This window comes from Ursus arctos, unplaced genomic scaffold, assembly GCF_023065955.2.
Source record: "Ursus arctos isolate Adak ecotype North America unplaced genomic scaffold, UrsArc2.0 scaffold_13, whole genome shotgun sequence".
NCBI classification, from domain to species: domain Eukaryota; kingdom Metazoa; phylum Chordata; class Mammalia; order Carnivora; family Ursidae; genus Ursus; species Ursus arctos.
This window is the reverse complement of record NW_026622797.1, coordinates 26,520,865-26,547,859: the sequence shown is the minus strand read 5'-3', so window position 1 is coordinate 26,547,859 and position 26,995 is coordinate 26,520,865. Positions and strand designations below refer to the sequence as shown.

At 39.8% G+C, this 26,995-nt stretch overlaps 1 long non-coding RNA gene across 1 annotated transcript; it reads right to left on the bottom strand.

Annotated features, from left to right (window-relative positions):
* Window positions 1–424: 424 nt before the first annotated feature.
* Window positions 425–13,265, bottom strand: LOC130543507 (uncharacterized). The gene is made up of 3 exons (XR_008958886.1): window positions 13,122–13,265; window positions 5,421–6,193; window positions 425–1,347 (listed from the first exon to the last, which is right to left on the bottom strand). It is a non-coding gene; the product is annotated as an uncharacterized LOC130543507 (long non-coding RNA).
* Between the last annotated feature and the right edge of the window lie 13,730 nt (window positions 13,266–26,995).

Genomic DNA, 26,995 nt, shown 5'->3' with positions numbered 1-26,995 from the left:
GCTGGAGATCACAATGTGGGACTGTTTATTCTTACAATGCCTAGTATGCAATGTCAAATATTTGAGGGAACAAATCATAGAACTATGTTGGTTTCTTGGAAGTTCTTTTTGCGTGTGGATTTTCTTGACTGGCTGTGATAATCGCTATCACTCTATGGTTGCTGCAATTTACCAGCTCAGTGTTGGGAACGCGTACTTGGAGGAGAATACACCAATTGTGCCTTGGTTCAAGGTCCAAATGAACAGTTGCCCTATTAGAACTATGATTCAGATAAGAGCTCTGCCTTATTCTTGTTACATGTTTCTAAGGAAATCATAAAACTTTAAGTACGAGCACAGTTATTAGTCACTATGATTGAAAAATATAATTAGAACAAGAATCAAAGGTATACAAATACTTAGATATAATTAACATTCTCTTCCTTCTTTCATAAGTACTTTTTTCATTCATTCTTCATTTCTTCATTGAAAAAATACTTTAAAAATTTCTTTCTAAATCTCAATACTTCCCATGCCCCAAACTCCCACATGTTATGAAGTTTCAGGCTTTGAGAATTCTACCCAATCCTTGGGGCAAAATCCCTAACATTTTTCTCGCAATTTTCTGGCTGCCGAGTATTAAATTTCTTGCCTATTTTTCCAGCCCTCCCTCAAGGCTTACTTCTAAGGTAATTTTTAGAGGTTCTCATTCCCTCTTATGGAAATTTCTGTTTTTCTTTGTTCCCACAGGGAAGTACAAGAGAGATTTTATCTGCCTATGAAGAGCTTTACAGTTGCCTGGATAAAACCTTATAGATAATGTCCAACTAATCAAAAAATATTTTTTCTCTTCTCATAACCTCAGCCCCTGCTTTATTATTTTCCTGATGCACATCAAATAGTCTCTTCCCGGCTACTTCTCTCAGAGGTGGGAGATACAGAAAACACAGTGATAACAAATTCTCACCTTAAAAAGTACATTTAAGCACTCCTGGGGATGCCTGGGTGGCGCAGTTGGTCGAGTGCCCAAATCTTGACTTCAGCTCGGGTCCTATCTCAGGGTCGTGGGATCAAGCCCCCGTGTCGGGCTCTGTGCTAAGCGTGGAGTCTGCTTGAGACACTTTCTCCCGTCCCCCCCTCCATGCTCTCTCTCTCTCAAATAAATAAATAAAATCTTTTTAAAAAAGTATATTTAAGCACTACTTTTTGTTGAACAGTAAGATGTGAAAACATATATAAGGGATATCACCATACTGGCCCATTTTATCGCATGAAGGCAGATGCAGTATTGTATATTTCACTTAGGTATTTATTACTTTTCTCCCCTCCAGTTTTGTCTGTTTTTGTCAGCTTCTGTATTCTCACCACCTAGAACAGATGACGACACATGAAAGATGTTAAAAGACTTGAGTGAGTGAATTAATGTCTTTTACTTCCTTTGTACCTCCTAAAGATATTAGTGGTCATACCATACTGTATTATGTTTAAAAGATGGGTTTGAATGAGAGGTAAGAGGTTCCCAATAAAAGACTCATACACTTTAGCTATTACTCACAAAAAGATATAATTATGTGGTAGATATATCTTATGTTCCGAGAATTCTGCACAGGAAAATTAATAAGGTATATTTATTTCATATGTCATATGAATATCACATTTTGTCACTAAAAAAGAAATATGTAGGGTGCCTGGATGGCTCAGTCAAACATCCAACCCTTGGTTTTGGCTCGGATCATGATCTCGTGGCTGTGGGATCGAGCCCCGTGGGATCCGGCTCTGTGCTCAGCTTGGAGTCTGCTTCAGATTATCTCTCCCTCTCCCTCCTGCTCTCTCTCTCTCTCTCAAATAAATAAATAAAACCTTAAAAAAATAAATCTGTGCAAGAGTTAGAAGTTCTGGATTTTAGGCCCAGCTCTTTCCTTAATTATGTCGGTGACCACGAGCAAAGTTACTTTTACCTTTCTGGACTTAGATCCATTAACCGTGCCCACCAGACTGCATTAAATACCTCCACTGTCTTCTCTTTGCTATGTTCTCATTGCACGCTCATCATACATCTATGTTTGTCCCCACCTATCACGTTATATTGAACAAATCTACTTATGTATGTTTTTTTCCCCACTAGATTTAGGAAACGTGGACTCTACTTCATAAAAATAATAGCTATTATTTTTTAGTACTTTAAAGTGCCCTATTCTACCTAATTGAATATTTTTAAGAAAAGCATTCAGTAGGTATATCTAACTCCATTTTGTAGAAGAGGAAATTTAAAACTTTGAAAACTTAATCAACATGCTCCAGATCTGTAAACATCTGGGATTCTAACCTCTACTCTGACTCCAAAGCCTCTGCTCTTAATCACCTTACACTAGCTCCTATTGCCTCCCTAATAGATGACAACCAAGTGCTGAATTCCTGCCAAGTGCAAAATACTAGTATATTGATTGTAAACCTGAGAACCACCTTGCACGGTACATATGATTATCCTCAGCCTACATCCTATAGATCAGATGATACTCAGAGCTGAGAAAGAGTGTCCTCCTCAACCATGCAACCAGTACATTCTGAGTAGTCTAATACTTCTTTCTGCAAATTATCATAAGGCTAGGTGATATTTATACTTTTCTTCTTCCTTTACCCACTCATGTCCCTTTGCCTTTAGCCAGCACCTTAGCTGGTTGGAATTCTTTGTATGGTTGAATGATTTTTTTATTTGGTTGTGTTTTTTTTACCATTGTTCCTAAAGGGTCTGAGCCCTTAGTGGTCCTATCTCTATCAAGTTGTTCCAGTCTTCCACAAAATTTGTCACTGAATATGAAAATCCTGACAGTTTCTTCCTGCCCCCCAGCATTGGCAGGGGCTGAGTTGAGTTGATGTACTCCAGGAAAGAGACCACATTTGTAAAAATACCTTAACTTAGAGTCATTCCACATGTGATTACATTTATGAAAATTATGTAATTATGTAATACTATGTAATAATTATGATAATTATGATAATCCAAGACCCATGTAACTCTTATATAAGCCAGGCAAGTGAATCAAGTTGGGGAGTCAGCCTCCAAACCCTACATTTTCCAAGTTTATGATGGTGGGTGGAACTGATCGCTGTAATTTCCTTAGGCGTATGCCATTGTTTTCAGTTGTTATTTCGGAAGGAAGAGGCAGTCAGAGGGGTTCCCACTTAGTTTAGTCTTTTCTACCATAATATCCCTTACTCCATGGTTGGAGAATGTGATACAACTCTTTCAACTAGTTACTCAGGAAGTGGAGAAACCATCACAGTTTGAGTTTGCAGACTATTTAAGAGCAATTCAGGCCAAATCTTCATTTTCATCTGCCTCTTTGACATCTTGGACAGACGGACCAAAGAGGGATTCTGGTTCCATAGTGACTGGGGTCAGTCAGATGTGCTCCAATTTCCCAGTGCTTAGTCACCCTGGTAAAGGACCACATGCTTCTTTGTTGAAGATTTAGAAAGGAGATATATAATGTATAATTATGGCAATGATAAAAGATATTTCCTCAAGGGAACTCTAACACCTCTTCATTGAAGGGACTCTGTATCTATGACCGGCTCAGATCTGGGAGCTGGATGTGAGACCATGATTCTTACTTGTAGCAGCTCAAGTTAGGTTCACTAGTCCTCAAGACTTGGTTGTTGTTTTTTTTTAACACACAAATAGAAACGTACAGATACATATATCTGCAAAATATCTTGCTGATTGCATATAGGTATGTTTTTTAAATTTATTTAAATAGTATTGTGCTAGTGATCTTTTTTCCTTACATTTAAAACTCAGTATTCCATATTTTTTCTCACTGTAGCATGACATTCATAACAAATACCAGATTTCAGTCATCTCTTCCCCAGTATTGGACATGTTTAATGCTTTTAACTGTCTGCTCTGTAGAGATGTCCTTGCATGCAGGCCCCGTGTCTGTGGGCCTGTGTGGAGGCACCCGTAGGACTATACCCCGGAGTAGGATTGCCTGTTCATGGGGTCTGCTGAGTACTATTGTGTGCTCTCCTGAATGGCTAGAACACTACATTTCCACCTGTGATGCATAATCATTCCTATTTCCCCGTTTTTACTAAAACTTCGCATTTTCTGGTTACCTGATTTTTGTCTTTCTGCTGTTTAGTTTATCTATCTAAATTTACTTAGGGCTTGATCTCATTTAGTTTGCATGTCCATAAGGAATAGTAAGCTTTGGCTTCTATATACTTGTTAGCCTCTTGTATTTCCCCTTCTGTAAATTGCATCATATCCTTTGTCTGTTATTTTGTTTCCTGTCTTGTTAATTTGTACAAATTCCTTCTCTGTTCTAGACATAAATCCCTTTTAGACTTTAGGTATCATAAATATTTTCTCCCATTCTATCACCAATGAGTTTATCTCCTCTGTGGTACTCTCTGTGGTACTTATGACTTAGAGTATGTGGGTCTCATTAAAATATTTCTTCCTACTTTAAGTCTGCAAAAATATTCTCATGTATTTTTTTCTGTTCCCTTTACAGTTTTCCTTTCATAGTTCTTTAAAACACGTGGAGCTAACCTTATGTTTGGCGTACAGTAGGAGTCTCTTCTTCTTCTCGTAAAAAGCCAATCTTACCAACATCGTCTAATAAATGATCCATCATTATAATATTTAAATGTATACAAAGGTCTGTTCCTGAGCTTTCTATTCTGCTGCTGTGTTCTTTTTAAAAAGTCATTACTATGGCTTTATAATATGCTTATTATCTCTTAGGGAGAAGTCCCTCACTTTGCTCTACTTTCTCAAAACTGTTTTAGATGTGCACAATCTTTTATTCTTTCATATATAGTTTTTGAAATCAGTTTCTTGTAGGGGCGCCTAGGTAGCTCAGTCAGTTAAGCATCTGCCTTCAGCTCAGGTCATGATCCCAGGGTCCTGGGATCGAACCCCACATCCAGCCCCATGTCCCTGCTCAGTGGGGAGCCTGCTTCTCCCTCTCCCTCTGCCTCCCCACCCCACTAATGCTCTCTCTCTCTCTCTTTCAAATAAATAAAAAGAAAATCTTAAAAAAAAAAAAAGAAATCCATTTGCTTCATCCTTCAAGAATATCCAGCTGGAACTTTGGAATTGCATTAGGTCCGTTTGTGGAGAAAGGACATCTTAATAATGTTAAATTGGCTTCTCTGTGATGTCCTTTAATAGAATGCTACGTTTTCCTCCAGATAAAACTTCCTTTGTTCTTTTTATTGCTCTATTATTTTCAATTATATTTCTCTTTGGTAATTGCTCATGTAAAGGAATGTATATTGACCTCATTTCTGGCAACCTTACTGAATCTTGTTATTTCCTAGAGTCCGTCTGTTGATTATGTAAGATTTTTTGGTTTTTTTAATATGATATCCCTTACAAGTAATAACGGTTTCACCCCTTCTGTTCCAGTCCTTAAACCAGGGATCCTTACCTTGACACATTGGCTAAGGCCTTCAGTCCTGACTCCAACAGAAGACAAAGGTGTTGTTCCCGATCTTAACATGAAAGCGTCCAAAGTTTCTCCATTAGGTAGGATATATGTAAAAGATTTTTGTTAGCTGGTCTTTTTTCACTTAAGAAAATTCTCTATATTCTTAGTTTTTTGAGATTTTTAAAAATAATAAGGCGTTGAATGTTTAAGATGCATCTATTTTGCCTCTGCTGTATAACCTTACATCGCATTCCTCCTGCATATCTTTTCCATCCGTTCCACCAGTAACGGATACTTGGGCTGGCTCTGACTCCATGACACCAAGAACGTTTCTCCGTGGTACATCCTTGAGCAGGGCCCCAGGTGCCTGCCTGTCTGCGAGTTTTTCTGAAAGTCTTTGCGGGATGTTGTCTGTCTTATGCATTCATTAAAAAATAAACATTTACTTTCATTTTGTTAATATTTTTTTGCCTTTTTGCTGTATTTTGTGATTTTTTAAATATGTCTATGGTTCCTTTATTCACTTTTATTCACTTGTACTCCCTTTTCTCCCTTCTGGCTTCTTGAATTTGAGATATTCCATCTTCTGATAAGTGAGTTTAAGCTGTTTTCATTTATCATAATTATGGTTACGTTATGTCCTATTTTTTGTGACAGCTTGGAAAACAATTTAGCTTTATCATGTAAAGTTAAACATTTGTATAACCCATTCCAGCCATTTCACTCCTAGTTGTATGCACATAAGAAACTTCAATACGAAGTTCAATATGAATCTGGGGAGAAAACAAAAAACATTACTAGAAACTTGGGCTATAATAGCAAATAATTTGTGAACAAATCAAATGTTCATCTGCCAGACAACAGATAAATAAACTGTGACTAGTACATTACACTAGAAATGAATCAAGTACAATTGATGCAACAATATGAATGAATTTTAAGAATATAGTGTTAAATCAACAGTTCAAAGCCAAAAAGACAATACATACTATAATGCCCTTTGTATAAAGTTCAAAAGTAGCTAAAATTGCATAGCATAATATTTATGCACCTGTATGCTTTTAGTTCACATATACTAATGTAAAAGAGAAAAAGCAAGGGAAGCATGAGCATAAAGTTCAGGATAGCTATTCCCTCTGACGGGAGATAGAGATAAGATATGGCCAGAGCAAATGCGAAGACGTAGATTATTTACAATGTTCTAATTCGTGGGTAATGGTTCATGGGTATTCTTTATATTTCTAAAAATGTAAATATACAGATATATACATTTTAAAACTGAAAAGGATCATATCAAGTGATGAGAATATATCATGATTAAATATGCCTGAGCTCTTAAAAGAAAACAGCAAAGATGACCCCTTCCCTGGACAAATCTCTAACAATCCTTGATTCAAATGTTAGATAAAACCAAGGTGGTGAGAAGTAATAGGATGTACGAGTAGAAGCAGAAAAAGATAAAAGTGCCTTGTTCAAGAGAAACAAATGGATCTTGATAAAGAAATTGAACAAGGAAAAATAAACACAAATAGGCATCTTAGAGAATAAGGGGTGCTCCCTGGAGAGACAAAAAATGTGTAAATTTCTGAACAAGAAGGTTGAACTAGCTAGTAAAAAGCATAAAAGGGAAAAAAAGCATAAAAAAGAAAAAGTATGGCCAATGGAAAGTATAAAATACAACCACAGAAAAAGTTCTGGTACAATAGTAAGTACATTCAAAAGACTCAAACTTATTGATCTAAGCCCAGAGATTTTGTGGCAAAGAAGGATATAGAAAAGTTGGAAGGAGTGAATGGAAAGAGATACACCAGGACAACATGAATTTAAAGGAAGCTGAGATAACAATTTTAGGTTAAGACAGAATTTAGGACAACAAACATCCTAAAGGTCAGAGAGACATTAATATGGGGGAAAAAGAACCTTAGATCAAGAAGATGTGACAGCCATATGCAAATTAGTGTCAAGATATATAAAGGAACCATGGATCAATTTGGGAGACATGCTTAGGGCTTACAGTCTTGTTACTTGCCCAGGAAGCTAACAGTGTTGCCCTTTACTGGTTGGTGTCCTGGGGGAGGGGACAAAGGCTCAGCTCCTAGCTTTTGCCCTTCCAAGTACATTTCAAGAGGGAACGTCCCCACGCTCACTTTCCTCAGCCTGGAGAGCACTGATGTGAGGTCCCGTTTATTGTGTCCCCAATTCCCATTACCCCATCTCTCAGGGGACTTCCTTCAGCCTCTGCCCAGCACTGCCCTTTTCCCAAAGCTGCCTTGCCTGGGCTGTTATCTCCTGCCCCCCAGGAGTGTCAGGGCAGGGCTGAAGGATAAATGATCTGGAGGCAGCTGGTCTGCCAATGCCTGCTGCCATTTGTCCCCATGGCAACTGCTCCTCTGCTGTCCTGATGTGACACCACAGCTCCTGACAAGTGCTCTGGATTCTGACTGGTAATGATCCAGCCAAGGTTCGAAGGGTAGAGAATAGGCGCCACAGAGCCTGTCCCCTGCTCTGTGGCCCTTGGTCTTTTCTGCTCCAACACTAGGATCCTGCCCCTTTTGGCTTGCCTGGGGCTGTTCCAAGTCTTTCTGTTCTCATCCATCCACTCTCTTTTCACTATGGCCTTTCTGGGCTCAATCCGGGGTAGAGTGAAGGCATTCAACATTAATTCATCGTCTTCTGAGGAACTAGAATTCCTATGTGTCTTTGCTTCCTTATAGATAGTAGCTGCTTAAGATATGTTTGTAGCAACGTTGACCTGCCCTGTCTCACCTAACTCCCAAGTTCATGACAAGGAACAAGTATGTTTTAAAATATAAATATAAAAATATAATATACTGTACTTAAATTAGTATGATTTATCACATAATAACTACTTAGTAAATAACCACTAAATAAATATTAATTTGGATAAGTGGCATGAGTAGTTTGCATGCCACAGTGACAGCATTATTTCCTAGTACTTTGGCTGTTATGCTTTGTTCAGAGAGAAGAAAGATCAGGTGAATTTTGACCAAATCCTTGAACACACTTAGTTGTAGTTTGGGATTTCAAAAACATTTCAACTTCTCAATTCTGACCAAAATATGCCAATTGTTTGTGAGTGAGCTTTGTAAAATTGAATGCAGAAGTTTCGATCATGAGGCAAAAACTGTCACCCTGTTTTGAAGAAAGTTCACATGCTCTTCTTGGTGATATTCTAGGAAGAAAAAGGAGAAGTGCTCTGTGGGAGTGAATTTTCTTTACCCTTGTTTTTTACCTCCTTGCGAGAGTGGATCAAGTCATTTATTTGGCAAGCAAAATGTACTCCATAATTTCCAAATAAGGAGTAAAGTTTGCCATGCACACATCTGATAACTTAAGTCTAGGGATCTAGTCTCAGTTAAGAACAAAGAAGGTCTGTGTCTATGAATTCACCAGAAAACTTGTTTTGAGTTGACATAGTTAACTCATGCAACAAGTGCCACTCAGGGGGTCCCTGCATGGCCCAGTCTGTTAAGCGTGTGACTCTTGGTTTCTGATCAGGTTATGATCTCATGGGTCTTGGTATCAAGCCCTGCCTCGGGCTCCATGCACAGCTCAGAGTCTGCTTGAATTTCTCTCTCCCTCTCCTTCTGCCCTTCCCCCCGACAACCCCCAAATAAATAAATAAATAAATATTTTTTAAAAAGTACCATTCAGGTTCCTGATACATGAGAATATATCAGTTTAAATAAAATAGTAACCATATATTCTTTGTAAGAATTTGGTTCTAGCCCTTTATCCAATTCGATCACTATAAATTAAATTATCTGGTTTGAATTAGGGTAACTCTCTATAAAATTGCCTTTACTAATGTAACTTAAGATTGTTGTCATTGTCATTCTTGAATGTTGATATGAGAAATGGTCCTGTGGAATTAAGGTTTTTGCACACTTTTAGAAGTCTCTGTTGCAAGGGATTAATAATCTAGCAAGAGCTACCATTCAGAGAGTACACTGTATGTTCTATGTGCATGCTTTAGTGAATTTAATTCTCACTATAAACTTGCTAAGTGGGTATTAGAATCTTCCTTGTATAGATGAGAAAACAAAGGCCAACTTAAACAACTTGTCCACGGCACAAAGGATTCAAATCCAGGCCTGTTTGATCTTGAAGTCTGAGCCCTTATCCTATGTTTTTACAATATTATTGTGCTTCTCATTCTCCCTAAGGCAGGGATTCCAACAATCAGGTATCCTTATTAATTGGTAAGAGATAAACTGCAGATGGGATGAGCTACACTCCAGAGCTAGGAGTTTGCTTGAGGTGGCAAGGTATGATTAGAATGATCTGTGGCACCTGCAAGCTTGCCTGGACATTCCGAGAATCCTTTTACTAGAAAGCTAGAAAAAGACTGGATTTTGCAACCAAGCATGCTGGGGATCAACTATTCCTGACTTGGATGCTAAAGGGAAACTTGATTTCATAGGTCAGATGTCTGGGACATTTAGATGACATGCAGATCCAAGAGTTAACCTTTGACGTCAGAGCTTTCAATGAACTACAGGCTAAGAACTCCCAGGATAAGCCTTCTTAATCTCCCAGTTTTTCTTGACTTTAAGGAAACCTAGCATCAAATGAAACACTCAATTCTAACACAGCTTCAAATATTCTTATATGCTTCCCACTCTTTAAGGTGGTAGGTTTCAAACTGTACTCTCTGTAGTACTTGGAGCTCTGTAGGCCCTTGCGAAGGGTGCCCTGATGCTAGGACAGAAGACAGAAGGGATGGAACTTTGGCTGGGCATCCCCACACCTCAACTGGGGCAGCGCTGGGGACTCAGACATGAAGAATGTGAGCTCAACTCCACTGTCCAGTGATTTTATTTTTTTATCAAAAAAACCTTTTTTGTCAAGAAAACCTTTTTTATCAGTATCCTCATCTGTAAAAAGGTACTAATAATCCTACCTGGTGGGTTTTCAGTAATGATTAAATGGCTTAATACGTGCACAGCTCTTATAACACTCCCCGACAGAGAATACACACTCCGTAATTGTTGGTTATTACTATTGCTTGATCATGCTTTTGCATCTAATTTTCTAATAGTCAGGACAGCGGAAACTAAAAAAATTGGAAAGCACTTTCTCTACAATGGCTGAACTTTATGTTTAAACTGTCTCTTTCTGGGGGCTCCTGGGTGGCACAGCAGTTAAGCGTCTGCCTTCGGCTCAGGGCGTGATCCCGGCGTTATGGGATCGAGCCCCACATCAGACTCCTCTGCTAGGAGCCTGCTTCTTCCTCTCCCACTCCCCCTGCCTGTGTTCCCTTTCTCAATGGCTGTCTCTCTCTGTCAAATAAATAAAATCTTTAAAAAAAATAAAATAAAATAAAAATAAACGGTCTCTTTCTGTTTTTTTAATTTTTATCTATGTTATGTATCATTTTCACAGTAAACGGGATCTTATTTATTCCCAATCTGCCACTTTTAAGCCAGGACACTGCCCTCCCTGAAAATGAAAAGCATTATCCCTGAGTTTTCCCAGTAGGAAACTTGGAAATTACCTGTATTTCTTGGCCAGCTGATCTCATAAATGAGATCATGACAACTTAAAACATTTTGCTGTCTTCTTTACAAATGAGGAAAAATAGAAGTAAAGGAGCTAGCTAACAGCAAAGGAAAAATAATGCCTACTGCTAGTCACTTCAATGCTTCTTACTGTCCTTGCTCCGCACTACTGTGTTTTTTTTAAAGATTGCATTTATTTATTTATATGGGAAGAGGCAGAGGGAGAGGGGGAAAGAATCTCAAGCCAACTCTGCACTGAGCACAGAGCCTGAGGCCAGGCTCCCTCTCACGACCCTGAGATCATGACCCAAGCAGAAATCAAGAGTCCGACAATTAACCAACTGGGCCCCCAGACGCCCCCATTTCTACTTTTTTTTTTTTTTAAAGATTTTATTTATTTATTCGACAGAAATAGAAATAGCCAGTGAGAGAGGGAACACAAGCAGGGGGAGTGGGAGAGGAAGAAGCAGGCTCATAGCAGAAGAGCCTGATGTGGGGCTCAATCCCATAACGCCGGGATCACCTCCTGAGCCAAAGGCAGACGCTTAACCGCTGTGCCACCCAGGCGCCCCTCCCCCATTTCTACTTTTGAAACATCTTTAAAGTAATCTTTCAATGAGAAAAAAAAAACTCACATTATTTTTATTCTATTTTTCCCCATTGTTAAGCTGTAAAATATATCACGTGTATCAACTGGTATAAATAACACATTTACTGATGTAAGAGGAGAATGAAATAAGCCTTATTGTGTAGATATCTTCAATATGCCCTTCACCTTGACCTCCTTGGTTCACTCTGCCCAGCACGCTCTGTGCTCTGCCTTGCATGGCCTCAACCTAGTCTCCACTGCCTTCCAATTTTTGGTTGGTTTTGGCCAATGGGACATTGCATTAACTTATTTTTCTACACACTGCCCCTACCTTCTAAGTAATCCCATTAGTAACTTCCTCTCAAATTAATTTGAGTGTGTCATCTGTTTCCTTTAAGGACCCAACTATTTGTGTTCATCATTCCCTTGTTTTTTAAATATGCAGTTTGACCACGTGTGTGTGCTAAAACATATTGTTTAGTTTTGTCTTTTTAACTCCTGTAAATGCATTGATTTAAGGTCTCCCCCTGCCATGTTCCATTTTTGCTCTTTGCTAATTCGGAAATCATACATTTGTTCAACAAAATTCAACTGAGTAAATTTTAAAGTCTAACTGGCTTTATTCAACAATGTATGCATCAGCACACTACCTAGCAAGTAAATAGAAACTCCAAGACGTTGCTCAAAATGGAAGAATTTTACAGGAAGAAATGGGGTGGGATGAGAAAGTTATTAGCAAAAAAAGAAAAGAAAAGGAAGGATTGTTTCAAGCAAGGCCACATTCTTTGGGGAAAAGGCAGGGGATCTTATCGTGCAGATTATCTCACTAGGCCTCAGAAGACATTCCAGATTGGTTGATTTAAAATTCCACTCTTGGAAGAGGCTGAAAGTGCGATTAGGTTAGGTATTCAGTATTTTTTTTTTAAGATTTTATTTATTTATTTGACAGAGAGAGACAGCCAGCGAGAGAGGGAACACAAGCAGGGGGAGTGGGAGAGGAAGAAGCAGGCTCTTAGTGGAGGAGCCTGATGTGGGGCTCGAACCCAGAACACTGGGATCACGCCCTGAGCCGAAGGCAGATACTTAACCACTGCACTACCCTGGCGCCCCAAGTATTCAGTATTTTTTAAAATTTTATTATATTTAAATTCAATTGATTAACATACAGTGTATCATTAGTTTCAGAGGTAGAGTTCAGTTATTCATCCATTGCATGTAACACCCAGTGCTCATCACATCATGTGCCCTCCTTAGGTATTAAGTATTGATGGGACTTAAACATACGTGCTCCAGTTTGAAAAAGTTTCTTTTTTATACATTCTATTTTTATATGTTTAATAGCTAGTCTAGAAATTTTAACATTCCTATTTAACTTAACAAATCTCAACTTAGACCTTTACCTTCCTTTTAAACACCAGCATCTTAGAATGCTTATCCTGATTACCACTTTCCCAACTTCAATGCTATTTTTATCCAGTATTTTGGTTCGGCCTTATTTTTATACTTGCGAAAAGCAGACATTGTTGATATTATTATTTTATGTAATCAGTGAGTCTCTAGATTTAGCTACCTATCATTTTCTTCACTCACCATTCCGTCCTCCATCTGAGATCTTTCTTGTGAAATTGAAGTTAGTTAGGTTCTAACAGGATACCGGGAGGCCAGCAACAAGGAAGTCATGGCCAGCGACTGGGAAAGTCAGAGGCCTGTCCCGGCAGCGCTCCACGTGAAGCTAAATCAAAATAGACAAACCCAAGATGGGGCTGCCCAGTCAGGAAATCCTTGATCACATAAGGAAGCAGACACAAAACCCTGCTTCCAAGAAATCCCCACCCCAAGTAATGAACAGTCCACTCCCTGGTTAACAACTGTCAATAAAGACAGAAACCTACACCCCAGGGCCACAGCTCTCTTTCTTGAACTCACCCACTCTCCCACTTCAAGAATGTACTTTTGATGTGGGAAACAAAGACGGAAGGAAATGTAGATAAAATTAAATGTCCTGGGACGCCTGGGTGGCTCAGTGGGTTAAGTGTCTCCCTTCCGCTTAGGTCATGATCTGAGGTCTTGGGATTGATTTCCGCTTCTCCGGCTTGCCACTCCCCCTGCTTGTGCTCTCTCTCTCTCCAACATATAAATAAATAAATTCTTTAAAAAAAATTAAATGTCCTTATAGCCTGCAGCTCACTGACAAATTTTTGAGATTGGCAGATTACAACATTCCTCCAGGATCCTGAGAACCTTCTTTAGCACATGAAAGTCCTTTTGAAATTTCCCTCATCTTTATGTCCCCCAACCCCAGGGTATATAATCAGTTGCTCCTCACAATTCCTAGGCCCCAGGAGGCCGCAGGCAGCCTCAGAAGCAGCTCTTTCTGCCCCCATGCTTTAATAAATCCACCTTTTTGCACTGAACACATCTCAAGAATTCTTTCTTGGCCATGGGCTCTGGACCCCAACAGCACTACTCCAAAAAAACTGCATCACTTTCATTTTAATGAAATCTCACTTGTGTGCTGAGTCATGTCTATCCCTGAATTCTTCCTCATGACCAGACCAAGAGCCTTTGGCAACCAGCTGGGTCCAGGCCTCAGGCCCTGAGGTCTTTCCAGTTCACCCAGCAACAAGATCATTTTTTTTCTTCTGAAAGAACATACTTCAGAAGTTTTTAGTGAAGTTCTGTTATTAGTAAAGCCCATCTTCGCTTATCTGTAAGCGTAATTATTTTACCCATGTTCTTGAAAGATAGTTTAACTGAGTATAAATTTTTTTTTACCACTTTAAAGATGGATGTAAATATCTTTTTTGGGGGGCTAATTGTGAGTGTTTTTTGGGGGGCTAATTTTGAATGTTTTCAATGTTTTGAACATTCTTTTGTTTCAATACATTTTCAATAGATGTAGATTTTCTTTTTATTTCTCTTGCTGGAAGGTCCCTGGACTCACTGAATCTGAGAGTTGTGTTCTCTATTCATTCCAAAGATATCTTAGCCAACATCTCTTCAAAATTTTTTCTCTCTCATCCTATTGACTCATTCTGAAAACATTTGATATATTTTATATTTTCTCATCTATGACCTGAAATTTTCAAGCTCTCTTTCTTTAATTTCCATCCCATCATTTTTTGGCCATGTTCAGGTAGTCTCTTTCTTTAGCTGTGTCTAATATGCTGTTCAGTCCATCCACTGAGTTTCTAACTTCAAATATTACCTTTCAAATTTTACATTTTCTATTTGGTTATTTTCAAATCTGCTTGGTCATTTTTCACAGCTCTTATTTCTTCATCTTATTTTCAATTCCTTCTATTATTTCCTTAAAACATACTGAACATACTTATTTGTTATCCCGTATTCCATAATGTCATTATTAGCAGACATTCTGTGTATTATTCTGAAGTCTGTTTTTCCTGCTGACTCTTGCATCTAGTTGCTTGGTTTCTTGATGGCCTGAGGTGATGGCTGTCCAATCAAGCCCACTGGGAAGTTTTCTGTGGAAATCCTTGACATCTGGATTTCAAGCGCATTCTCTGAGAGCATATATATATCCGTAGTTCTGCTAAGAGCCTTAGAATTCCACCAACCTAAAGATTTTTAAAAAGCTTTCAGTTTGGATTACCAGAAACACAGAGCATTTGAATTTTAATTCTCAAACTCATGTAAGCATCAGTTTAGGGTAGGAATTTTCCTTAGATACTCTCCTCTTTCTTTTCCTCTCCCTTTTCTTTTCTCCCGTCTTGTCATTTCATTGTTTCTCCTTACATTCATTCTCTTTCTTTTCCTATATCTTTAAGCTCTTTCTATTCCTTCCTTCCTTCCTTCCTTCCTTCCTTCCTTCCTTCCTTCCTTCCTTCCTTTCCTTCTTTCCTTTCTTCCTTCTTCCTTCCTGCTCCATAGCTACAATTGGCATCTAGCCCTAGCACCTAGCTCTGCAGAATACTTTTTCTCACTAGTTAGCCTCTCTTTATGCAGGGATCTTCAATCTGATTAATTTGAACCCCAGACTACATGCCCTGGGTCACCAGGATTGGCAATATACTCTCAGCAAAAATACCACCTTAACTCTGTCGTTTGGGGGCTCTAAGGACTGTCTTACCATCCCACATGTCCAACGTCCAACCATTCATTTAAAAAGGTTTTTTGTTTTTTTTTTTAAGATTTTCTTAGAGAGAGAGGGAGCACACACAACACGGGGGTGGGGGGGAAAGGGGGCATTGTTTAGAGGGAAAGGGAGAAGCAGGCTTCCCGCTGAGCTGGGAGCCTGATGTAGGGCTTGATCCCATGACTCTGAATTCATGACCTGAGATGAAGGCAGGTGCTTAACTGACTGAGCCACCCAAGTGCCCCTAAAACAATGTTTTTAATGTAATTTTAATGTAATTGTTTTGCACTGGGATTTTTTTTTCTTCCATGAAAGGGAGCAGAATGTGTCACCCCCAAATACACCTCTTTGGCATAAGGATTATCCTAGTATCTTACGATTATTTTTAAGAAAAAGTGGAAACAGGAGAAGCTCTGAAAACCAAACATAAGTTACCTTTTTGTAAGAGAAATTTGCATTTATAGGGGAAATCTCCATTTGTAAGAGTGTCTTCCTCTCCATATCAGAAAGAAGACAGATGATTAAAAAGTCTAGAAAATCTTGTCAATGAGAAGGCAGGTACTTAAATCTGCATAACAACCATACCCTTGTTTATTGAACTTTTCCTGATAACCTCCCATAACTTGTTCGCAGCTCACCTCCCGCCCTCCAATCTTCTTTTGTCTCTATCTGGAGATGGTATTTAAGGTAATGATGGCCTGGGTCCTTTGGTGGAGTTACTCAGCTTTCTTTCCTGTATACTTGTTATTAAACTTCTGTTTGTTTTTCCCGTGTTAATCTGTCATTTACTACAGGCGTGTCTCAGCCAAGAACTTAGGAGGGTAAAGGGAAAATTCTTCTTCTTCAACAGTAGGCAATATGTCATTTGGCCAGAAATTGAGGTAGAATAAATAATATGTTTTGAAAACCGTAGTAAAATGAATGAAACAAAGAAATGAAAATTTTTGGTGTAAATATTTTGATTTAAAAATTTAAAATAAGGTGCCTGGGTGGCTTAGTAGGTTAAACATCTGCCTTAGGATCGGGTCATGATCCCAGGGCTCTGGGATCGAGCCCCGCATTGGGCTCCCTGATCAGCAGGAATCCTGCCTCTCCCTTTCCTGCTCCCCCTGCGTGTGCACGCACTCTCTCTCTCCTTCAACTAAATAAATTAAATCTTTAAAATAAATAAATAAATTGTAAAATATAAAAATCTTATATAACTTTAACAATTTTTTTTGTAGTGAACAAAGACTATGTCTTCAAAAATCCAGCTTCATCTCTCATAGAAGCCATAGCCCTATTATGTCAATTATTCAGAAAAGACTGAGGGTTTATACTTGCATGGAATTTCAGGGCCAGGGCCTATGTGGATAAAACATTGGGGAAAATTATTCTCTTACGCAATTTTTCTAAAACTGCTCTGAATTAATAGCAAAACTGAAGTGAGCTTTCTCCCAGCCTGTCCTGTTGGTGGGTTTACTTCCTGCTTTCGGTTTCCTTAATCTTAATGACAATGCCTCTTAGAATGGAAGCTAGAACTAACAGAAATTATTAAATTGCAGATGTAAATTCTCTATTGACAGTAATTTTTTTCTCTCTTTTTCCCCCTTACTTGATGGGCGAAAAGCCTCCCAAGTTTTCAGGTTCCGTGGTCTGTCAGCAAATGCTTACTAAGTACAATTTCCTAGCTAACTAGGTGGGTCTCAGTTAGTGACACTAATGAATAAATTCATGTCTTCGGAAGAGAATTGTTACCGTTTTGGAAAAACTCTGAAAAAGTTTCATTTTTCTTGGGTCTCTTGTGTATTGTTGTATAATTTCCTTTAAAAGGGGATGTAGGACCCATCCCGGTATTAAAGTGGTGGATTTTAGTTGTACTAACAGCTTTGGTGAGTCAGGCGCTTTATACACATTTTTCTTAAAACTCTGCGGGGTAGATATTATTACATTCAGAAAATGTGGATCCTAAAGGTGAAGTCATTTGCCCAAGGTGACAGGGCTGTTAGGTAGTACACTTGGGATGTGAACAGTGTCGTAATTTGTTCTGTTTTTTATTCTCATGATGCCACACCTTGCCTTTGGATTACAAATCACACTGTGATTCTATTTGCATCTGCGATGTTTTGAATAATGTCTGTGCTGCTAGTGACCTGGAAATTCCATGAGGGTGGGGTGCATGCATATCTGGCCTGCAGTGGTATTGCTGCTGTTTTATGTAGTGCCCCGCCTAGGGGAGGCACTTTAACATCTATTTGTTGAACGAATGAATAAATGAACTCATATTTACTGAGCACCTACTAGGTGCTTTGTGCTAGATGCTATGGAAATCTTAAAGAACCCATGAAAAAGATCCTTGGACTTAGAGAAAAAGAAATGCAATACATAGCTGGACATTACACATACAATTTTGGGAACTCAGATATTGTCTAGGAGACCAATGGCTTTCAGATGGTGGGATTAGAGAAAATTTAGGGATGAAGCTTTGAGCTCAGTATGTATGAAAGATGTATTTCAAAATCTGCCTTTGAAAACTGTCAACGATCAGAAACAGCATTTGCATTAAGTGCAAGGTCAGTTTTTTCTTTAAATTGAGATATAATTGACATAGAACATTATGTTAGTTTCAAGTGTACAATATAATAATTTGATATTTGTATATGTTGCAAAAGGATCACCACAATAAGTTTAGATAACATCCATCATTACACAGTTAACGATTTTTTTCTTGTGATGAGAACTTTTACGGTTGACTCTTAACTTTCAAATATACAATAAAATATTAACTATAGTAACCATTTTGTATATTACATCCCCAGGACTTGTTTTCTTTCATCTTATCTTGTCATTTTCCCATGGTATTTAAGTCCTTTCATGTGATTTAATTGCACAGTGCATGAGCAATCTCTCAGAAAGAGCAGATTCAAGTGAGCAGGCAGAATCCTTACCTCACATAGTCTAACACAATTTTAACCTTGGATTTTTTAATGGAGTAAGTTTAGGAGGGGATCAGACTCGGAGGGATGTCCCTGCTCTTCTCTGTGTCTCTAACTGATCATTCTCAGAATCTTTTGTAAGCTCATCTTCTTCCTCTTCACTATTCCATTCTTCTGTTACTGTCACGGCCCATTACGATTTTCAGTGTCCGTGCTCTCTGGACAATTTACTTCCAATGTTTAATTTCTTAATTTGAAATCTGTATTTTGGATGAATTTTAAAAACAAAGACTATACACCTTTAACATGATAATAATAATGATGATTAATAATAATAAAGATTATTGTCTAATACTAAAGTGAATACACTTCTAGACGTGAATTCCATCTCTATCATTTGCAAGCATCGTGACTTGGGTAAGTTAAGTTATTCAAACTCTCTAAACATTAGATTTCTTAGCTGTAAAATGTGATAGCAGCATGCATGTCACATGACTGTTATAAAGATTAAACTCAATGAACATAAAGATTTCCTCACAGTTTCTGGTCGAAGTTATTATACAACATAAAGCTTCAATGATCCCTTTTTATTGACACCTCCCCAGTCAATAGCTCTAATTCAGGGCTGTCTGCTGAGCTTCCAGCACAGTTATCTGACTGCTAGCGGTGTGCTCTGCCAGGTGCACAGGCATCAACCTCTCTGTGGCTCAACCTGTCTACAATCCAGCTTTGCCTATCTCAGCGGCATCCCTATGCTCCTGTTACTGAGACAGAAAACCTTTCCCTTACTCTCCCTAAGCAAACTGATAACCAAGTTCTGGAGCTTCTACCCATCTAGCTGTGCCTCATTAACCTCTCAGGCGTATGACTACTTCCTTCCACCTATTGTGAATTCCTGCACTATTGACACAGCGTCCTCGTCATACCACCCGGCCTTCTCTTGGGTGCAAGGCTGTCAGCTGTCTTCTCTAAGGCACAAATCTAGGTGTGTTGCTTCCTTGCTTAAAACCATTTGGGGGTCCTGATTGCAGCATGGGATAGCAGACCCCTCCCAGACTTGCCCTTCACCTTCCTTCTAGAGCATTCCCCTTACCTCCCTCTCTCCCTGCATTCACACTGTGACCCTGCAGGGCGGAATGATTGAAGCTTCCTGACTTAGCCATGCCCAGAAGTGTGGCTCAGGTTCATATCTGCCTGAAATGCCACCCTCCTCCTTCACATTCCCAGAGCCCCCCCCCCCGCCCCGCCCCACCTTCTTTGCCTGGCAGATACCTCCTTATCCTTCAAGGTATGATTTAATCATCACCTCCTTTTGTGAACCTCTCCCCAAGGGTAGGCATGACATGAGGACCATCATGCCCTCAGTGCTTCAGGACGCTGCCAATACTTTAGAACCTTGTCCTCACTGCTAGACTGTGACCAGGTTTTTCATTCCTGTGTCCAAAGGAATGCTCCCTGGAAGAAAGATATTTGTTAGATCGGTGCTTTTTCAAAAATGAAATAAAATCACTGAAAATTACTCAATTCATATCGAAACTCTGATTGTGAAATAGATAGTAAATATTTATAGTTTCTCTGAATAGAAGGTTCTCCATTGCATGTGTAGATACAGTTATAACGCAACTGACTCTGTTTACACTGTATAAAATAAAATTCCACTGTACTTGTGAAGCTCTAACAGTGTCTTTTGTACATCATTCTGTAAATCTTCATTTAATTTATGCAATGGGCTAGACACTGGTGGGCTTTAAAAATGTATTTGGTGAAGTATAGGTGAAAGAGATTAAAAGATTCAAACTTCCAGTTATAAAATAAATAAGCCACAGGGATTTAAAAAATTTTCCATTTCCTACGCTCTCAAAGACAATAAAGTCTAGACTAGATGTCCTCACCACCAGGCCTGTCTAGAGACCCTGTCTTCCTGCCTGTACGAAATCACCAACTCTGAGTTCGAGTTAAAACCGTCCTCACACCTGCTCCTCAGACAGAAGCCAGAGCGCAGGACGCATCCTGTCTGCCTTGGGGTCAGTGATGATGTCCTTGCTCAGCTGCAGTGGGCCCTCTCTCTCCAGGATCTCCAGGGTCCCAGGGTTGAGAAGTCCCCCAGTGAAACATGTTTTCTTTCTGGACTAACACCCTTCCCTTCCTAACTCCACTGTATTCATTTCCTTTTGGTGTTCTAACAAATTACTACAAACAGAGTGGCTTAAAACAACACATTTATTATAGTCCCGGAGGTCAGAAGTCTGAAATGGGTTTCAATGGGTTAAAAGCAAGGCAGGCCCTATTCCTTTCTGGGGGATCTAGGGGACAATTAGTTCCCTTGCCTTTGCAGCTTCTAGCAGCCACTCACAGTCCATGGTGCATGGCCTTCTTCCTCCTCTTCAAAGGCAGCAAATGCAGGTGTATCCTTCTCATACTGTATTACTTCGATCTCTTCCCCCTCCCTCTTCCACTTTAAGGATTATGCCATGATTATATTGGCCCACCTGGATACTCCATAATAATCTCCCTATCTCAAGGTCCTTAACTCTATCAACATCTGCAAAATCCTTATTGCCATGTAACATATTCAAAGATTCTGACATCAGAATGTGGACTTCTCTTAGTGGGGGAGGGGCCTTATGCTGCCTACCGCCGCCACCATTTTCCACCCACATGTGCATACAGCAATCTGATTATTCTCCATCCGTTATCAATTCATTCATTACGTTGATTTCTTTGGTTACAAAGATTCGTTAAAATATAGCTCTTCATGGTCTAATACGTAATATACACAATCAAGCTAATAATCGCAAGGCCAGGTGAAAGTATTATATAGAAGAATTTCAGAGTACCAAGGGCTCAGTGAGAAAACAGTGCCCAGTTGCCCCTGAATGAGACAGGAAATTGGAAAGGTAGGGGAAGGTTCCTTAGGGGAAGCTTCTTTAGAATCTTGAAGAAAATGTGTGGAATTTTCCAGAAAGACAAGAGAGGAGAAGATGTTAGATAAAAGACAACATGTACAAAAGAGCTAGACTGTGAGAAATGTGTATGATTTGGGGAACTGAAATTTGTTAGGTATCCCTGGAGCAGCACCATCCAATACAACTTTCTGCAATGGCAGAGATGTTCTATGTCGGTGGTGTCCATCATGGCTGCCACTGGCCACATGTGGCTCTTAAGCACTTGAGATGTGGCTAATTGACAGTGGGACTAAATTTTCTATTAAATTTTATTTTACTTAACCTGAATTTAGAGAGTCGCATGTGACTTGTGATTACCATATCATCAGCTCAGCTGTAGAGCACAGGGTATCTCTGAGAGAATAATGGGAGGGGATGGGGCTGGGCAGTGAGTGGGGATTAGATTACTGGAGGCCTTTTTTGCTACACAGGAAATTATAAGTTTATTCTTAGAGATGTGTTTTTCAAATTGTGTTGCATGGAGACCAGTGGCTCTGTGGAAGTCACCCAGAGTGGCTGCCAGGATTGTAAGTAGGGGGGGGCAGATCCAGGAAGGCAGAGTGGGCACATGGAGGCCTGCTCCTCTTCCCATCAGCCCATCTCAGGAGTCTCCCTCAGCTGAGCAGCTTCGGTTTTAACAGTTTAATATATTGGGATTCTGGGGGTAGGGGTGGGTGGCGTGGGAGGTGGGGCGCCTGTGCGGCTCAGTCGGTTAAGCATTTGCCTTTGGCTCCGGTCATGATCTCAGGGTCCTGGGATCAAGCCCTGCATTGGGCTCCCTGCTCAGTGGGGAGTCTGCTTCTTCTTCCCCGTCTGCCCCCGCTTGTGTGCTCGCTCTCTCTCTCTCTCTCAAATAAATAAATAAATAAATAATCTTTAAAAAATTTAAAAAAATATTGAGACTTTGTATACAGTCTGATGGGGGTGACTGCTTTAAGGGATGGTGAGAAATGGGGTGACGGACTTGCATTTCTGATCAGTCTAGCGAGAGGCTGGATTTCGACTGTAAGGAAGGGACTAAAGGCAGAGGGAAGAATGGAGGGTTGGCCTTGATAGTCTGGACAAGAGATGGTGCTGCCTGAACAGAGCAGTTGCTGAAGTGGCAGTGGGGAGCAAGGGAGACTTCAAGGGGACTCAAGAGGGGGATTAGACAGGCTACTGTGAACAACTATATATTGCTAGTTTTCTGCTACAAGAGAATGAATGAATAGATGGGTCCAGGAAATACAGGAAGAGAAAAAAGAAAATAATGATATTCCAGGACCCTGTCCATTTATACCTCGAACTACTCCCTACCTGAGGACATTTTTATCATGGCTAATACATTGAGAGCTGAGCTAGGTGGGCTACTGGTCACAGACTGGCCCTTCACAGGCTAAGCTGCGGTGTGGACAGCACCCTGCGGTGGGAGGGAAGGGCAGAAATGGCTTTGAGGACAGGTTGTGAACACTTCAGAGGGACTGACATTCTTCAGATCAGCACTAGGCAAGAGAGGTGTTTTCTAGTGGCCTCTGGACCTTCAACACAGAGATCGATTGAGATACCTAGGTGGGGTTCAGGAGGGTACATTTTCAATAATTCATCAGGTGATTTTTATGCACCTTGGGGTTGGAAACCCTCATTTCTAGAGATGGTTTGCATAGACTTCCTGCCCTTAGAACAAGATAGAAACTCAGATCAGGGTAGAGACTTTGAGAGTCAAGTACCGGGATAATTTCAAGTACCTGGCAATCCTCGACCTGATAGGCAATCTTGTATTCACTGGGGAAGCATCAGCAGGGCCTGTTCCGGACCCAAGGGAGCAGGAGAGCAGTCTGCGCCCACAGTGTGAACTGGAGTAGGGACAGTGCTCTTGACCTATGAGTGGAACTCATTGTTTTGCAAGTGAACACATGTGAAGCACCCGAGGAAGATGAACTTTCCAGAGAACCAGAAATCCTGCATGAGCTGGAGGGAACTACCAAGGAAGTCTGTATCATCACTGCTAATGTGACCTCATCTGCGCGTCCAGCTGGTGAGGCCTGGATGAAGTCGGGTTACAAGCATAGATGAGGAAGTGAGACCCACAGACTATAGGGCTGTTACTATGGACGGTCCAACGTAACAGGGTTGCTTAGTGGACTTCTTTTTTTTTCTTTTTTAATATTTTTTATTATATTATGCTAGTCACCATACAGTACACCCCTGGTTTTTGATGTAAAGTTCGATGATTCATTAGTTGTGTATAACACCCAGTGCACCATGCAATACGTGCCCTCCTTACTACCCATCACCGGTCTATCCCATTCCCCCCCCCCCCCCGAGGCCCTCAGTTTGTTTCTCAGAGTCCATGGTCTCTCATGCTTCATTCCCCCTTCTGATTACCCCCCCTTTCTTCTAACCGAGGTCTGTTTAACTTCAAAACTTGAGCTTTTGCTATTGCATTCCATGTGGTGATGAAATTCAGAGTTCTGATAGCTTTGGAAATAATTGGAGAGTGGGACATTCTCTGGTTTTGAACTGATTGTTTTGTTTGTTCTTGGCAAGCTTCCACTGATTAACTCAGGAAGCTTCTATGGCCAAGTTCAGAGTAGTGTTTTCAAATGGTTGGGTAGGAGGCTTATTTATTACTGAAATAGAATGGAGTACAGATACACTTTGCTTAAAGTACTTTTATTAGTTTTTCTCACAATACTCTTGGAAATCATTTATCAATGCAATTTTTTTTTAATTTTTATTTAAATTCAATTTGGTTAACATGTAGTGTTAGTTTCAGGGGTAGAATTTGGTGATTCACTGGTTGCATGTAACACCCAGTACTCATTACATCAAGTGCCCTCCTTAGTGCCCAATACCCAGTTTCCCCATCCCCCACCCACCTCCCCTCCAGCAACCCTCAGTTTGTTTCTTGTGTAAAAGGAAGAGATGGGCAAAAAGGAATTCAGCCCCAGGAAGTCAAATTTGTTCTTTTTTCCAAACACTTCATAAATTCAAATTCTCAAATGTAAAGCTATGGTTACAGGTTTGCAACGTAGCCTGGGCAATCTTAAAAGAAAGGAAAGCCTCATGTTTCAAATGATGAGAGGCAAGGACTTTTCAGTTCTATGAAAATAATTGACCACTTCCCTGAAAAAGTTTTACGATTTCTCCAGAGACAAGGTGGATCATAACAAGTTGCCTGAATATACGTTAGTTTTGAACAAGCATATAGCTCGAGGCAAAGTGGTGGTTTTACTAACATGAAAAAAGAAGAAGTTGTCAAAAATGATGTTTGTCATTTTGTGCTACAAACGATACCATCAAAAAGTGAAGACAGCCTGCAGAATGGGGAAAATATTTATAAGTCATATAGCTGATAAAAGACTTTATCCAGAATATACAAAGAACTCTAATAACTTAACAATAAAAAGTCAACCTAGTTAAAAAAGGTCAAAGGATTTGAATAGGTATTTTTAAAGAGGATACACAAATGGCTAAGAAACCCATGAAAAGATGCTCAACATTATTAATCATTAGGGAAGTAACAAATTAAAACCATATCTACTAGGATGGCTTTTAAAAAAAGACAATAACAAGATGTGGGGAAATTGGAAACCTCGTACATTACTGGTGGGAATATAAAATGATGCAGTCACTTTGGACAACAGTTTGGCAGTTCCTCATGAAGTTAAACATGGACTTACCATATTACCCAGAAATTCCACTCTTAGCTATGTATATCTAGGAAAAATGGAAACATATGTCCACATAAAAAGTTGTATATTATATAGACAATTGTGTGTACGTTGTATACATAGTGGCATTATTTATAACAGCCCAAATTGGAAACAGCCTAAATGTTTATCGACTGATGGATGAATGGATAAATGAAAGGTGGTGTGTCTATACAATGGAATAGTGTCCGGAAACGAAAGGAATTCAGTACTGATACATGCTACAATGTGGATAACCCTTGAAATCATGTTAACCAAAAGACTACAAAAGACTACCTACTGTATGATCTCATCTATAGGTATACCCCATTTTATTGCACTTTGCTTTATTGAGCTTTGCATATTTTATGTCTTTTACAAATTGACAGTTTATGGCAACCCTGCAGTAAGCAAGTCCATTGGTGCCATTTTTTTCAGCAACATTTGCCCACATTATGTTTCTATGTCGTATTTCGGTAACTCTTGCAACGTTTCAAACTTCTGCATTATTTTTGTATTTGTGATGGTGACCTGTGATCAGTGCTCTTTGGTATAGCTATGATAGTTGTTTGGGGATGCCACTAACCGTGCCCATGATCACAAACTGAGTTGATAAGTTGTATGTGTACTGACTACTCTACCAACTGGCCATACCCTTGTCTCTCCCTCTCCTTGGGCCTCCCTATTCCTGAGACACAACAATATTGAAGTTAGGCCAGTTAATAACCCTACAGTGGCTTCTAAGTGTTCAAGGGAAAAGAAGAGTCACATGTCTCTCACTTTAAGTCAAAAGCTAGAAATGATTAAGCTTAGTGAGGAAGGCATGTCAAAAGCTGAGACAGGCTAAAGGCTAGGCCCTTTGTGCCAGTTAGCCAAGTTGGGAATGCAAAGGGAAAGTTTCTGAAGGAAATTAAAAGCTCTACTCCAGTGAACACATGAATGATAAGAACGCCAAATAACCTCACTGCTGATACGGAGGAAGTTTGAGTGGTCTGGATGGAAGACCAAGCCAGCCACAATATTCCCTTCAGCCAAAGCCTAATCCCAAGCAAGACCCTAACTCTCTTCAAGTCCATGAAGGCTGCCAGGGGTAGAAGCTGTAGAAGAAAAGTCTGACGCTCGCAGAGGTTGGTTGGAGAGGCGTAAGGAAAGAAGCCGTCTCCATAACAGAAAAGTGCGAGGTGAAGCAGCATGTTCTCCAGAAGATCTAGCTAAGATCATTCATGACGGTGGCTACACCAGACAGATTTTCAATGTGGATGAAACAGCTTTTTATTGGAAGAAGTTGCCATCTAGAACTTTCATAGATAGGGGGAAGTCAATATCTAGCTTCAAAGCTTCAAAGAACAGGCTGACTCTCTAGTTAGGGCTAAAGCTGCTGGTGACGTTAAGTGGAAGCCAGTGCTCATTTACCATTCTGAGAATTCTAGGGCCCTTAAGAATTATGCTAAATCAACTCTGTCTGTGCTCTATAAATGAAACCGCAAAGCCCGGATGACAGCACATCTGTTTACAACACGGTTTACTGAATATTTTAGGCCCACTGTTGAGTCCTGCTTTCAAAATACTACTGCTCACTGACAATGCACCTGGTCACCCAAGAGCTCTGCTGGAGATTTATAGTGAGACTGACGCCGTTTTTCATGCTGCTAACACAACAGCCATTCTGCAGCCTATGGAGCAAGGAGTCATTTTGACTTTCAAGTCTTTTTATTTAAGAAATACATTTTGTAAGGCTGTAACTGCCATACATAGTGATTCCTCTGATGGGTCTGGCCAAGGTAAATTTTAAAATCTGGGAAAGAATTCACTATTTTAGATGCCATTAAGAACGTTT